Raw genomic sequence first — 12,832 nt, forward strand, 5'->3', positions numbered from 1 at the left:
CTTCTTCATCTTGCACATTGCAAGCTTGATTTATGCTTCCATGGAGTTTGAGATTATCCTTTAACATGGTATCAGTCGCATACCAAATCTCAACTCCGTTTATCTCTTCTTCCGTTGCGTTTCGTCTCTGTTTCTTCTCCAATTATGGTTTTTGATCCTATTCTTTGAGGATCTTCTTCTTTCTTTGCTTCTTTCGTTAGAATTCATCTTCTGATTCTAACAAGTTATTGCATTTCTAGTTTTCTTCTCCATTAATTCGCTATTTTTTCTTTCAATTCATCATGTCTGATGAAGGTTCTTCAAGTAGTTCTCATGGCAGTTTCACTACTCCCAAGAACAAGGGTTATCAAACTGATACGTTGAGTCCATATTTCATGCATCCAAATGAAAATCCTGGTGCTGTTCTTGTTACTCCTCTTCTTTCAGGCACCAATTATCATTCTTGGTCTCGTTCCATGCAAGTTGCGTTACGTTCAAAGCATAAATTGCACTTTATCAATGGAACGCTTCCAAGACCGAGTGATGATGATCATGATTCCATAGCATGGGATCGTTGTAACACGATGATAATGTCATGGCTGAGCAATTCAGTTGATCCTGAAATTTCTTAGAGCATTTTGTGGATGGATACTGCATTTGAAATCTGGACAGAACTTAAAGAAAGGTTTTATCAAGGTGATATCTTTCGTATTTCAGATCTTCAAGAGGAAATTTACACCCTGAAGCAAGGTGAGAGTTCTATCTCCTCTTATTACACTAAAATGAAGAAACTTTGGCAAGAACTAGACAATTTCAGACCCATTCCCACAAGTAACTGTGTGGCTGATTGCAAAGCTATTGCAAAGATGCGTTAATATAAAGATTCTGATCAGGTTATACGTTTTCTTAAGGGTTTGAATGCACAATTTTCAGCTGTAAGGTCTCAAATTATGTTGATGGATCCCCTTCCCAGTATTGGCAAAGTTTATTCACTACTTGTTCAGCAAGAAAGACAAGTAGTTGTTCCATTAGATGAATCAAAGTTGTTAGCAGTTTCTAATAATTCTTTTGCTGGGAATTCCTCACATGGTAGAGGTAATATGAATGCTGCTCGTGGTAGAGGTGATAGGGGAGGCAGATCTTCCTATGGAAGAAGTAAAGGAGGACTCAGAGTGTGTTCTTTTTGTGGAAAATCCAATCATACAGTGGATACTTGTTTTAATAAGTATGGATTTCCTCCTCATTATCAGCAAGAAAACACCATCAACAACTGCACCAATGTTAGTGGCAATGAAGAAGAGCAACATTCTGCAAATTTTGAAGAAGACCAGAATGATTCTACAGCTGAGAAATTCTCTCTTACTTCTGAGCAACACAAAGCTTTGCTAGCACTTTTACAAAATTCAGGCACTTTGACATCTCATAGTTTAAATCATATCACCACTACTCCTGCATCACGCACAGGTATTATTTGCACAATCCCTAATGTACCAAAACCTGATGCTTTCATTCTTGATTCAGGAGCCACAGACCATGTTTGTCACTCTTTAAAAATTTTTCAGTGCATGAAGAGAGTTGCACCCATAAACATCAAGTTACCTAATGGTTTAATTGTTTCTACCACTTTAATAGGCACCATAGTTTTTACATCTGAATTTTACCTCACGGATGTTTTATATTTCCCTCAATTCTCTTTCAATCTTATGTCTATTCCTAAACTAATCAAAAATATACAATGCACATTTTTTTTATGATACAAGGTGTTTGATACAGGCAAAGCATTCCCAGAAGATGATTGGTGCAGCTGAGTTGGAAGAAGGATTGTGCTTGCTGAAGACACCTATAGTTAGTATAATGCATATTCCTCAACTGCATTGTATCAATAATATCTCCAATAGAACTTTGAATAAAGATTGTAATCTGTGGCATATGCGTTTTGGGCATGCCTCACATGACAAGTTGATTGAAATAAATAAAAAATTTCCTTGTGTTTCCATTAATAGTTCTTTTGATCCTTGTGATACTTGTTTTTATGCTAAGCAGAAACGTCTTCCTTTTCCTCTGAGTTCTCATCAATCTAGTCAAGTTTTTGAATTAGTTCATATGGATATTTGGGGCCCTCTGGCCATTACTTCTATGTTTGGTTTCAAATATTTTCTTACAATTGTTGATGACAAAAGCAGATTTACTTGGGTTTATCTCATGAGACTTAAGTCTGAAACTGCTTCTATCATCAAATCTTTTATTAACCTCATTCAAACTCAGTTTGGTTCAAAAATAAAAACTATTAGAACTGACAATGGTCAAGAATTTGTTTTAAAAAGAATTTTACAATGCCATAGGCATATTACATCAAACTTCTTGTGTTAACACACCTCAGCAAAATGGTATAGTAGAAAGAAAACACCAACACATACTTGGAGTTGCTAGATCTTTGTTATTTCAATCCAATATGCCAAAAACTTTTTGGGCTCATGTCATTGGTCATGCTGTTCATATCATTAACAGATTGCCCACACCTTTTTTATCTCAAAAATGTCCTTTTCAAATTGTCTATAATTGTTTACCTGACATTTCTACTCTTAGAGTATTTGGATCTTTATGCTTTGCTTCAACTCTTGCTAATCATAGACATAAACTGGATTCCAAATCCAGGAAGTGCATTTACTTAGGGTACAAGCAAGGTGTCAAGGGTCATATTTTGTTTGATTTGTGTAATAAAGAAATCTTCATCTCTAGAGATGTCATATTTTTTGAACATATTTTTCCCTATCAATCAACTGTGTCATCTGATAATGCATCTAAACCTACGTATTCTACTTCTGCACAGTCTTTATTTGATGACAGCATTCCTGATCATACTCATAATCAATATAATTCACTCACACAGCATGCATCCAATCAATCTGCATCCATTTCTCCTATATCTTCTTCAATCAATCCTATGAGCTCATCTGAGTCTCCCACATCTCTTTCTCCTTCTTCTTCTGACTCCATAATGCATTCCTCACATAATGACTCATCACATGATGATACATCTCTGCATAATGACTCATCACATAATGATACTCCCATTCTTAGAAGGTCTTCTAGACCTCATAATCCACCTGCATATCTAGAAGCATATCATTGTAATCTGCTTAGCAGTACAATCCATCCTCCATCTCTTCCTGCTTTATCATCATCTGGTGAATCATGTAAGTATCCTTTATCTTCTTACTTGTCTTATCAACAACTCTCTTCTGCACACAAACACTTTGCTTTATCCATTTCATCCAACCCTGAGCCTACAAACTATGATGATGCCATAAGTGATGAAAATTGGAAAAATGCTATCAAAGTGGAGTTAGAGGCATTGAATAAGAACAATACGTGGACATTAACTTCACTGCCTGCTCATAAGAAAGCCATTGGTTGTAAATGGATTTTCAAACTCAAGCTGCATGCTAATGGCACTATTGAGAGATATAAGGCCAGGCTTGTTGCAAAAGGTTTTACACAAACAGAAGGCCTTGACTATATGGATACTTTCAGCCCAGTAGTAAAGATGACAACAATTAGAGTTCTTCTCTCTATTGTTGCTTCTCAAGATTGGCCTCTCTATCAGCTTGATGTGAATACTGCATTCCTACATGGTGATCTTAATGAAGAAGTGTATATGCAGCCTCCTCCTGGTCTCCCTCTATCTGATCCTAACCATGTTTGCAAATTACAGAGATCCCTTTATGGATTGAAACAGGCAAGCAGACAATGAAACACCAAACTCACTGAAACTCTCCTATCTTCAGGCTATGCTCAGTCCAAAGCTGATTACTCTCTCTTCACTAAGAAATCTCCTCATGGTTTCATAGTCATTCTAGTGTATGTAGATGATTTGGTCTTAGGAGGGACTGATACTACAGAAATCCAAGAAATTAAGACCTTACTAGACAAGAAGTTCAGCATCAAAGATTTAGGCACTCTGAAATATTTTCTAGGATTTGAAGTGGCAAGATCACAAACTGGAATCGCTTTGTGTCAAAGAAAATATACTCTAGATTTGTTGCAAGATGTTGGTCTCTTAAGCTCAAAGCCTTGTCCCACTCCTATGCAACCTCAACTTCATTTACACAAAACTTCTGGAGAACCTCTATTTGAGGCAACCACATATAGGAGATTAATTGGTAGACTCTTATACCTGACACATTCCAGACCAGAAATAGCTTATGTTGTGAGTAAATTGAGCCAATTTCTGGATGCTCCCACTACTGAACATATGCTTGCAGGGTTGCATGTCCTCAAGTACCTTAAAAAATAATCCTGGTCAAGGATTGTTTTTCAGTTCCTCTTCATCTCTGACACTGAAGGGCTTTTCTGATTCTGATTGGGGAGCATGTCAAGACACTAGAAGATCTACAACTGGTTTTTGTTTCTTTCTTGGCACATCTCTGATAAGTTGGAAGAGCAAAAAGCAATCTGTAGTTTCAAGATCTTCTTCAGAGGCTGAATATAGAGCACTTGCTCAAGCTACATGTGAAGGGCAATGGCTTCTCTACTTGCTAAAGGATTTTCACATACTGCATCCATCACCTATCATCCTCTACTGTGATAACAAATCAGCCTTACACATACCAGCTAACCCTGTGTTTCATGAGAGAACAAAACACATAGAAATGGATTGTCGTGTGGTAAGAGACAAAGTGCAAGAAGGTGTCATTCACTTACTACCAGTATCATCAAAGGAACAAGTAGCTGATATACTGACAAAACCTCTTCATCCTGGTCCTTTCAATAATCTTCAGAGCAAGCTTAGCATGATTGACATCTATTCCAGCTTGAGAGGGGCTGTTAAAGACAGTGAAGAATAAGATAGTTGCAGTAACTTGCGCAGCAAGTTTCCTTGTGTAACTAACTAGTAGTTTAATATTTTACAGCTGTATTAGTTAGGCTTTAGTTAGTTACTTAAGAGTTAAGTAACCATAGTTGAGTTAGAGTATTAGAACTCACTATATATACTTCATTGTAAAACAGTTATGATCAATGAAATAACAAACAGTTTTTCAGTTTCACTTTTTTTCCTTCTTCATCTTGCACATTGCAAGCTTGATTTGTGCTTCCATGGAGTTTGAGATTATCCTTTAACATTTCTCAAAGTTTTTTTTTTGAAGGAAGCATTTCTCAAAGTTGAAACCACCAAAGTAATATGCGAAGAGTCTGTTTCTCACGAAATTTTTTATTAAGGCATTGTCCTGGTCTATAGTCAATGACAATACTCCACCAAGTACATTCCATATGGTGGTGGATTAGTGATGATATATTTTTTAAAAAAATACCATGCATGACATACTAATGCAATGCGTGTCATACTTGATGTTGCTTTGCTTTGTCATCATGCTAATAACTAAATGTGAGAAAAGTGGTCAAACAATTGTTAAATGTAATATTGTCAACAAAAAAAATATATGTAATTTTTTTTAAATATATTTATTTTCCAAAACAAAAACAGTGTTTGATTTGATCTTTTTTATAAAATCAATTTAATCATTTTATTAATAGACATTTCTTAAGAGAATATATAGTACCTACAAACAAACTATGCGACACTGTGTATGGTTTCTCTAGATAAGGTCATAGATGTTGATACTTGGTTGGACCCATTTTCTTTTATGGATGAAAATGATTAATGAATCGCTCAGGTAGGTCAATATGATTGCTAATTTGTGAGCATGTGGACACCGAAAACCGACACAGGATAGAAAAATATGCCATATGCATCAATTGATGTGGGTCAACTCACGATTATCACGTTGATTTTTAATAATATAATCATAGTTTATTTTTATACAAAGTAATCATCTTAGTTAACTTTTCCAATTACAGGTAGCTCCAGAAAAATAATTCAAGAATCGGTAATATGTTTAGAGTTTCTATATGTATCACCAAAAAAATGGTTTAACAATTACTATACAATACTTTTAAAAACTTTATTAGACAATACTTTTCTTTAGTGTAATACTTGGATCTAATCCCCTTATATATATAATATATTTTGTAATTCAAAAAAAAAAAAATTTTAAAAACTTTATTGAATTCTTCGATCACACTATAACAAAGAATCAGTTTAACAAGGATATGCATAATAATTAGCCCATAAACTTCAAAATTTCAAAATACACAAGCAATGTATATTTCCTTTTGGACAGAAAGCAATGTATTTTTTTTTGGAGAAACAATGTATTTTCTTTTGACATAAAGCAATGTATATCGATCATTACTTGGTTTACAAAAAAAAATACACAGGCTCATTTAGATTTAGGTCTCAAAATGTTTGAGAGATTAATATATGTCTTCAGTTAAATAATTGGTTAACACTATCTTTTTATTGACAATCAAAAAAAAATACACTATCTTTATAAATATTTTCCACGACTATACTTGATGCACAATTAATACATACAAATAAACCCCACCAACCCACCTCAAAAAGAAAAACTCATGCAAATTAAATTTTTGAAATCAGCATATGTTTCGTTCGATATGGTATCAAAAATAATTTTGTTTTAATTAGTTTCGTAAAAGTAATTTTAATTCAAATTGAATTGAATAATAAATTCAAGTATAAAAATCGTGTTTAAAAACAAAAATTATAGATTATCTTAAATTCAAGTTAAAGTTGATTCTAAAGTTAAAATTATCTGGTTAAGAAGAACCTTAAACTTTAAAGCACACCAAATTCAGTTTCATCAATTTTTCGATCGACTAACTTAATGTTTGGTATCAAGTTTTTATCACTTTTCTCGCTTCCCAATGCATTGCTACCGTGATATTTGTGAAGCTCAAAATTGTAGAGTTGGAAAAAACCACGGTGGGAGCCAAAACCAACGTGGTAACAAACACGTACTAAAGCTTTAATCATTTTTAGTTTTCTCAAAAGTGAATTCTAACATTCACTTTATATTTATTTTATTCCATTCCATATAAGTTAAAGTGAAGAATTAGGATTTTTTTTTTAAAGAAAGGTGAAAACTCTAACTTATATAACAATATGTAAAGCACAGAAAGTAAATTCTACTATTTCAATCGATTTTTTTCATGTGCATGAACCAAAGATCAAACTCATGATCATCTCTTTAAGAGAATTCATAAATCCTTACCACTTTGATCAAATCATTATCGGTAAAAACTTTAATTATTCTTGACTCTCTTAAAATGAATTCAAACATACACTTTATATTTAGAAAAATAATATTTATACAATTATTTTTGAATAACTTTTACAACAACTTTATCTTTTTCATATTTTCATTATACTTGTACTCGTTCACTCTGTGTATTGTATTTGTTCTAAAAGCAAATGTAAAAATATTGTCACAAAAATTGTTAAAAATAATTATAAAAATATTGCTACTCTTATATTTGTTTCATATAAAGTGAAAAATTAATTTATGACATATGATAGGACCCACCTCAACCTTTCACAATCTAAAAAAGAGTACCGAGTACTAACACGTAAAAATCAACTCTCTAGTTCACACTATCCATCTTCATTTCCAGCAACAACCGCAATAACAAACATTAAACTCAACCAAATCCAACCCAACACCACACACAAAAACAATGTATTATGCTGGCGTAGAAGATTCAAATCAAACTAGCTTATCATACTGTCACAGTCATAGACGTTAATACTTAGAATGGTTTGGACCGTTAATTTTTTATGGGGATGGAGATGATTAAATGAATTACTCAGGTTGAAAAATGATTGCTAATTTGTGAGCATGTGGACACCCAAGAGGCCAAAACTGACACAGGATTGGAAAATATGCTATGCTTCAAAAAAAAAAAAAATGCTATGCTGGGTCAACTCACGATTACCACGTTTATTTTTAAACTTTTACCTCATGAAAAATAAATAACTCAAGATTTGGTACCAATATGTTCAGAGTTTAGCAACTACTATAAGATACTTTTAAATTTTTATTGAATTCTTTGATCACGCTATAAACAAAAAAAATCAGTTTAAAAAGGATATACATAAATCAGTTTAACAAGGATATACATAATTACACCATTAACAAGGCAATGTATATCATTACTTGGCTGAAGGATTGATAGTTTACTTCGTAATCAAAGAAGTTAACGATGTACATGTAAGAAAAACTATATTAATATTACACAATTATAATCGATGTACATGTAAGAAAAACTATATTAATATTACATATATAAATTTAGCACGTGTTTGATTCGATATGGTATAGAACATTAACTTCGATTGAATAGTTTTTGTAAAAATAATTTAAGTTCAAAGTGAATTTATTATAAAATGTTTTGTGTATGGTTATAATGGTAAATTAAATATAGCATGTTTGGATGTACGGACGGGAAAGCCAAACACACAATAAATATGATGATGAAGTTACAAGTTGTACTTCAAACAAGCATTTTATAAGAAAGCAAAGAGTTGAAGCTTTGAACTGAAAACAATAATTTTTAAATTTAACGCATGAGTGGAGGTATCGGAGTTCAAACTATGGTTATGATGTTTGTCTTAACAATTTTGATATTTTTGACAGTCAATTAGAATTTATGGACAAAAAAAATTAATTATTTTTTGTTGTCAAATAGTCTAATAGCTATAATTCCACATTTGTAAGATGAATAAGTGAAGAATTTAAGGTTCAAATTCATATATATATATATATATATATATATATATATATATATATATATATATATGTATGTATGTATAATGCAATATCTTTATCAAGTGAATTACACTCACAATGACAACTTTAATTACTTTCAACTCTCTCAAAATTGAATTCAAATATAAACTTTATATTTATTTCATACAAGTGAAAGTGGAAAATTGATGTTTACTTCATGGAGTATTTTCCATCTATCTATAGCTATTCTTAAGCTTCCATTGTGATGACGTGGCACCTCTAAAAAAACTCCATTCTTTCTCTTAAAACTTGACATATCCTCCCTTATTACATCTCTTTTAATGATTGAATTTTTTTAAAAAAAATTATGCATTATGAGGAGTTATCCTCCACTATGGACTTAAAGATGGTGATGATACAACTTCTTAACCTGCCGTGTTTGCTTCATTCTAATCATATTTCTAACTTTCTTTTTTCCCTGTTTAATAATGAATTGGTGAGTTACAATATTAATTGATTGTTGTCCTATTCATTTTCTAAATCGTTACAAAAGGTCAATTAACATTATAACAATTACAGCCTCTTTCTCCCCCTAATTTGGTTCTCTCAAATTTAGTTTCTTTTGAAATACTTTTATACATTGATTTAGATATTTGGTCATCTTACATTTCATAGAACGTATTTTAGTTAGGTTTGTTTGTTATCTAACTCATGATAACAATTTTTTTGGGAATTATGATTAAAATTTATAAATAATTTTTTTTTGTTTGATTACGTGATATTGGAGAAGGTTATATATATTGAATGAAATTTCATCTCAAGTTAAGATAAATTGAAGTTTTCTGGAATATCACAAGTTATGTTAATTTATGTTTTGAGAAACTTAGTTTGGCAAAGCTTACCATTTTTTTAAGTCAAACTTAGGTAAATTGAAGATTTCTTGAATCTCAAAAGCTATGTCTATTCATGTGTGAAAGTTGCATTGTACTTATACTATATACTACGAGGGTTATGAAATTTGAGCAATTGTTTGTTAGGAGTAAATTATCAATTCGATCTTTGAAATTGTCATGCTCGGTCAATTCAATTCAAAAATAATTGGTCAATTTCCTCCTAATTTTTCATCATAATGTTAATGATTCAATATTTTTTTGATAGGAAAAAAATTGTGCATATTTCAATAATTTGTTGGGAATAAAGCCAAATTCATGATATGGTAGATAAATAATTTTTTATTATTGGAGTAAATATTATAAAAAATAGGTTTGATTATAGTTTTGCTCTCTTTATTTTCACTCACAAAATTTGTCCACTATATTAAAATTCAACAATATTGGCCCCACATTAATATAATAGACTTGAGTTATTATAGCATTAGTATTTATCTAACAATATTATATTTTTCTTTTTTTGAGAGGAATATTATATTTTTCATAACAAAGTATAATAGGAGCTTTTATAGAATTATTAAAACAAAAAATAAAATGAAACAATATATGTTAATTTGATTCTTTGCTGTTATTTTTTTATTGAAATGTTACTAAAAAACATTCATATATTAATTTGATTCTTTGCTATTATTTTTTATTAAAATGTTACTAAAAAGCATTCATTTAAGTTAGTGTCACAGGTTAAACATGTATCTATGATCTTTAAAGTATATTAATATTGGAATGTGTCTTTGAAATTTTGAATGCTTGGATGTTTTCTTAAGCTAGAACCGTGGTGATGATGTGCAACTTTTAGAAAAAAATTTCCACTCTTAAGCGTAGGTTACTGAAAAATATCACAATTTATTATTCCATAATGTCTATATATGATTAAATAAAAAATAAATAAACAAAAATATGAATTAAGCAAAGTGACAAGAAGGTAAACCAAACCGCTGACTAAAATAATTTGGACCAATAAATGTCAGAATAAAATGTTAGAAATGAAAGTTTGATAGGAAAGTTCAAAGAACGTGGTCAAATGATTAAAAAGACAAAACCACCAAAGATTAATCATATCCTAACTTGAACTTATTGCAACATTTCTTATGAGTAATATTGACATCAAGCATGAATGACTCTAATTTGATTGCATTATTATGACCATAAAAGAATTTTCTTATATGATTGCATTATTAAGATAAGCTATGATATATGCCTTTCAACTTATTAAATATTATAGGATCCACCAACAACTATATTATTTGTCCTTAAAATATTTACACAAATTTACAATATAAATAAATACAAATTGTCCTTAAAATATTTACACAAATCTACGATATAAATCAATACAAATTCTCATATGTTTTAAGGAATACTCCTATTTTATTATAAATTGACATATTATAAATCAATAAAGTATATGTGATGATACTTATTACAATTTTTATTTTCCCAAATACAACTTATAATCCAACCCGTGCAACGCACGGGTTAAATACCTAGTATTTATAAAAGTAAAGTTTAGTCAAGATTGTTCAAAGATAAATAAATTTGACCATAAAAATAAATATTAAATATACCAACTTAAAGTTAAAAAACAACTCTGAAGTAAACCTGAAACTTTAAAACGTTAAAATCGATACTAAAGTTAAAATTTACTTATAATTAGGAACCTCACATTTCAAAGCATACCAAATTCAGTTTAATTACTTCCTTTTTATTAGTAAACGAGTTTCTGGTTTACCATTTGCATTTTGCAATCCCATACTCGCATTTGTCACGCTTCCCAATGCATTACCACGGCAAAAATTGTGAAACTACTTGTTGAAGTGTCTCCTTTTCGTGAGTTTGAAGGGAACCCAAATGGTTCCAAACACATACTCAAATTTTAAATTTTAAGCCTCATGCTAACAAATGTTTTAATTAAAGTATTTGTTAAAGTATTTACTTTTTGTTGTCATGTGTTAAATGCATAAAAATTTTCACTTCAAATTTCTCAACAAGTACATGTTAGCATTTTCCAAACTTTAATCACTTTTAGTTTCTCAAAAGTAGATTTTAAGATGCACTTTATATTTAAAATAAAGTTATATTTAGTCTATCATAATTTTCTTACGGACCAGTTTTGATCTTTGGGAAAAAATAATACCAAAATAATCTCTCACATTTTCATACAAGGAGAAACTAGTCCATTTGTTAGTTGAATTGGTGGACTAAATTTGTCCATATACGAATATCCGTGGAAATAATTTGGTATTGTTTATTGTTAAGGACTAAATTTGTCTATATAAAATTTGTGAGAGACTAAAAATAAATCGTATAAGTTTGGTTATGTGGTGATAAGAATCGATTTTGAGTGAATTGATTATGGATAAAAGTAAAGTTGAATGTAAAATAATTTATATTTGAATGCATTTATGTAAAAGTAAATTTAACAATAAATTTAAGACAATAAAAGCTAAAGTATACAAGTTACATCTTAAGTAAAATCATTTCTATAAATAAAATCACTTCTACGATCTCTAAAGTCAACTATCAATTTTATATCACTACATTTCATTTTTTTTAATATTAAAAGAGTTGGTTCCCGCATAAAGTTGGGGGGTCTTAAGTAAGACTCTGGATCTTATAAGACATTGAACAAGATTCTTCTCAATAAAGGTACTTAATAGGTACCGGGTCTTAAATGTCCCAAGCTTTAAGACACTGTCAACCAACTTTAATCATTTGCATTGGAGATGGTCTTAGCATTTCCCAAACTTTAATCACTTTTAGTTTCTCAAAAGTAAATTTAAACGTGCACACTTTATATTGTTAAAAAATTAAATTCGACTATGTCAAATTTGTGAAAGACTAAAAAGGAATTGTGTACGTTTGGTTCCGCGGTGATAAGAATCGATCTTGAGTGAATAACTATAGATAAAAGTAGAGTTAAATATAAAGTAATTTATGTTTTGGTATATTTATGTAAAAGTGAATTTAACAATAAATTTAAAACTAAAGTATACAAATTATTTCCTTAAATAAAATCAATCCTACAAATAAAATCAGTTCCATGATCTCTAAAGTCACTTTTGACCCTTCGTAATTGAATTCAAACCTATATTTAGTCTTATATTTATTTCATATAAGTTAAAGTGGAAAATTAACGTTTCCATAGTTTCCATTTTCCATATTCATAACCGTAAAATCTAGTAAAGATTAATGTCATAGGACCCACCTCAACCTTTCACACTCTAAAAAGAGAGACTAAACACAAATATAAAAATC

The 12,832-nt window shown here is 30.5% G+C and overlaps 1 pseudogene; it reads left to right on the plus strand.

Moving 5' to 3' along the window:
* Positions 1-281: 281 nt before the first annotated feature.
* LOC146924148 (uncharacterized) lies at positions 282-4,826 on the plus strand (annotated as a pseudogene).
* The last annotated feature ends 8,006 nt before the right edge of the window (positions 4,827-12,832 follow it).

The sequence above is a fragment of the Medicago sativa genome, chromosome 5 (genome assembly GCF_051527215.1).
Source record: "Medicago sativa cultivar Bolivia chromosome 5, Bolivia_mono, whole genome shotgun sequence".
Lineage (NCBI taxonomy): Eukaryota > Viridiplantae > Streptophyta > Magnoliopsida > Fabales > Fabaceae > Medicago > Medicago sativa.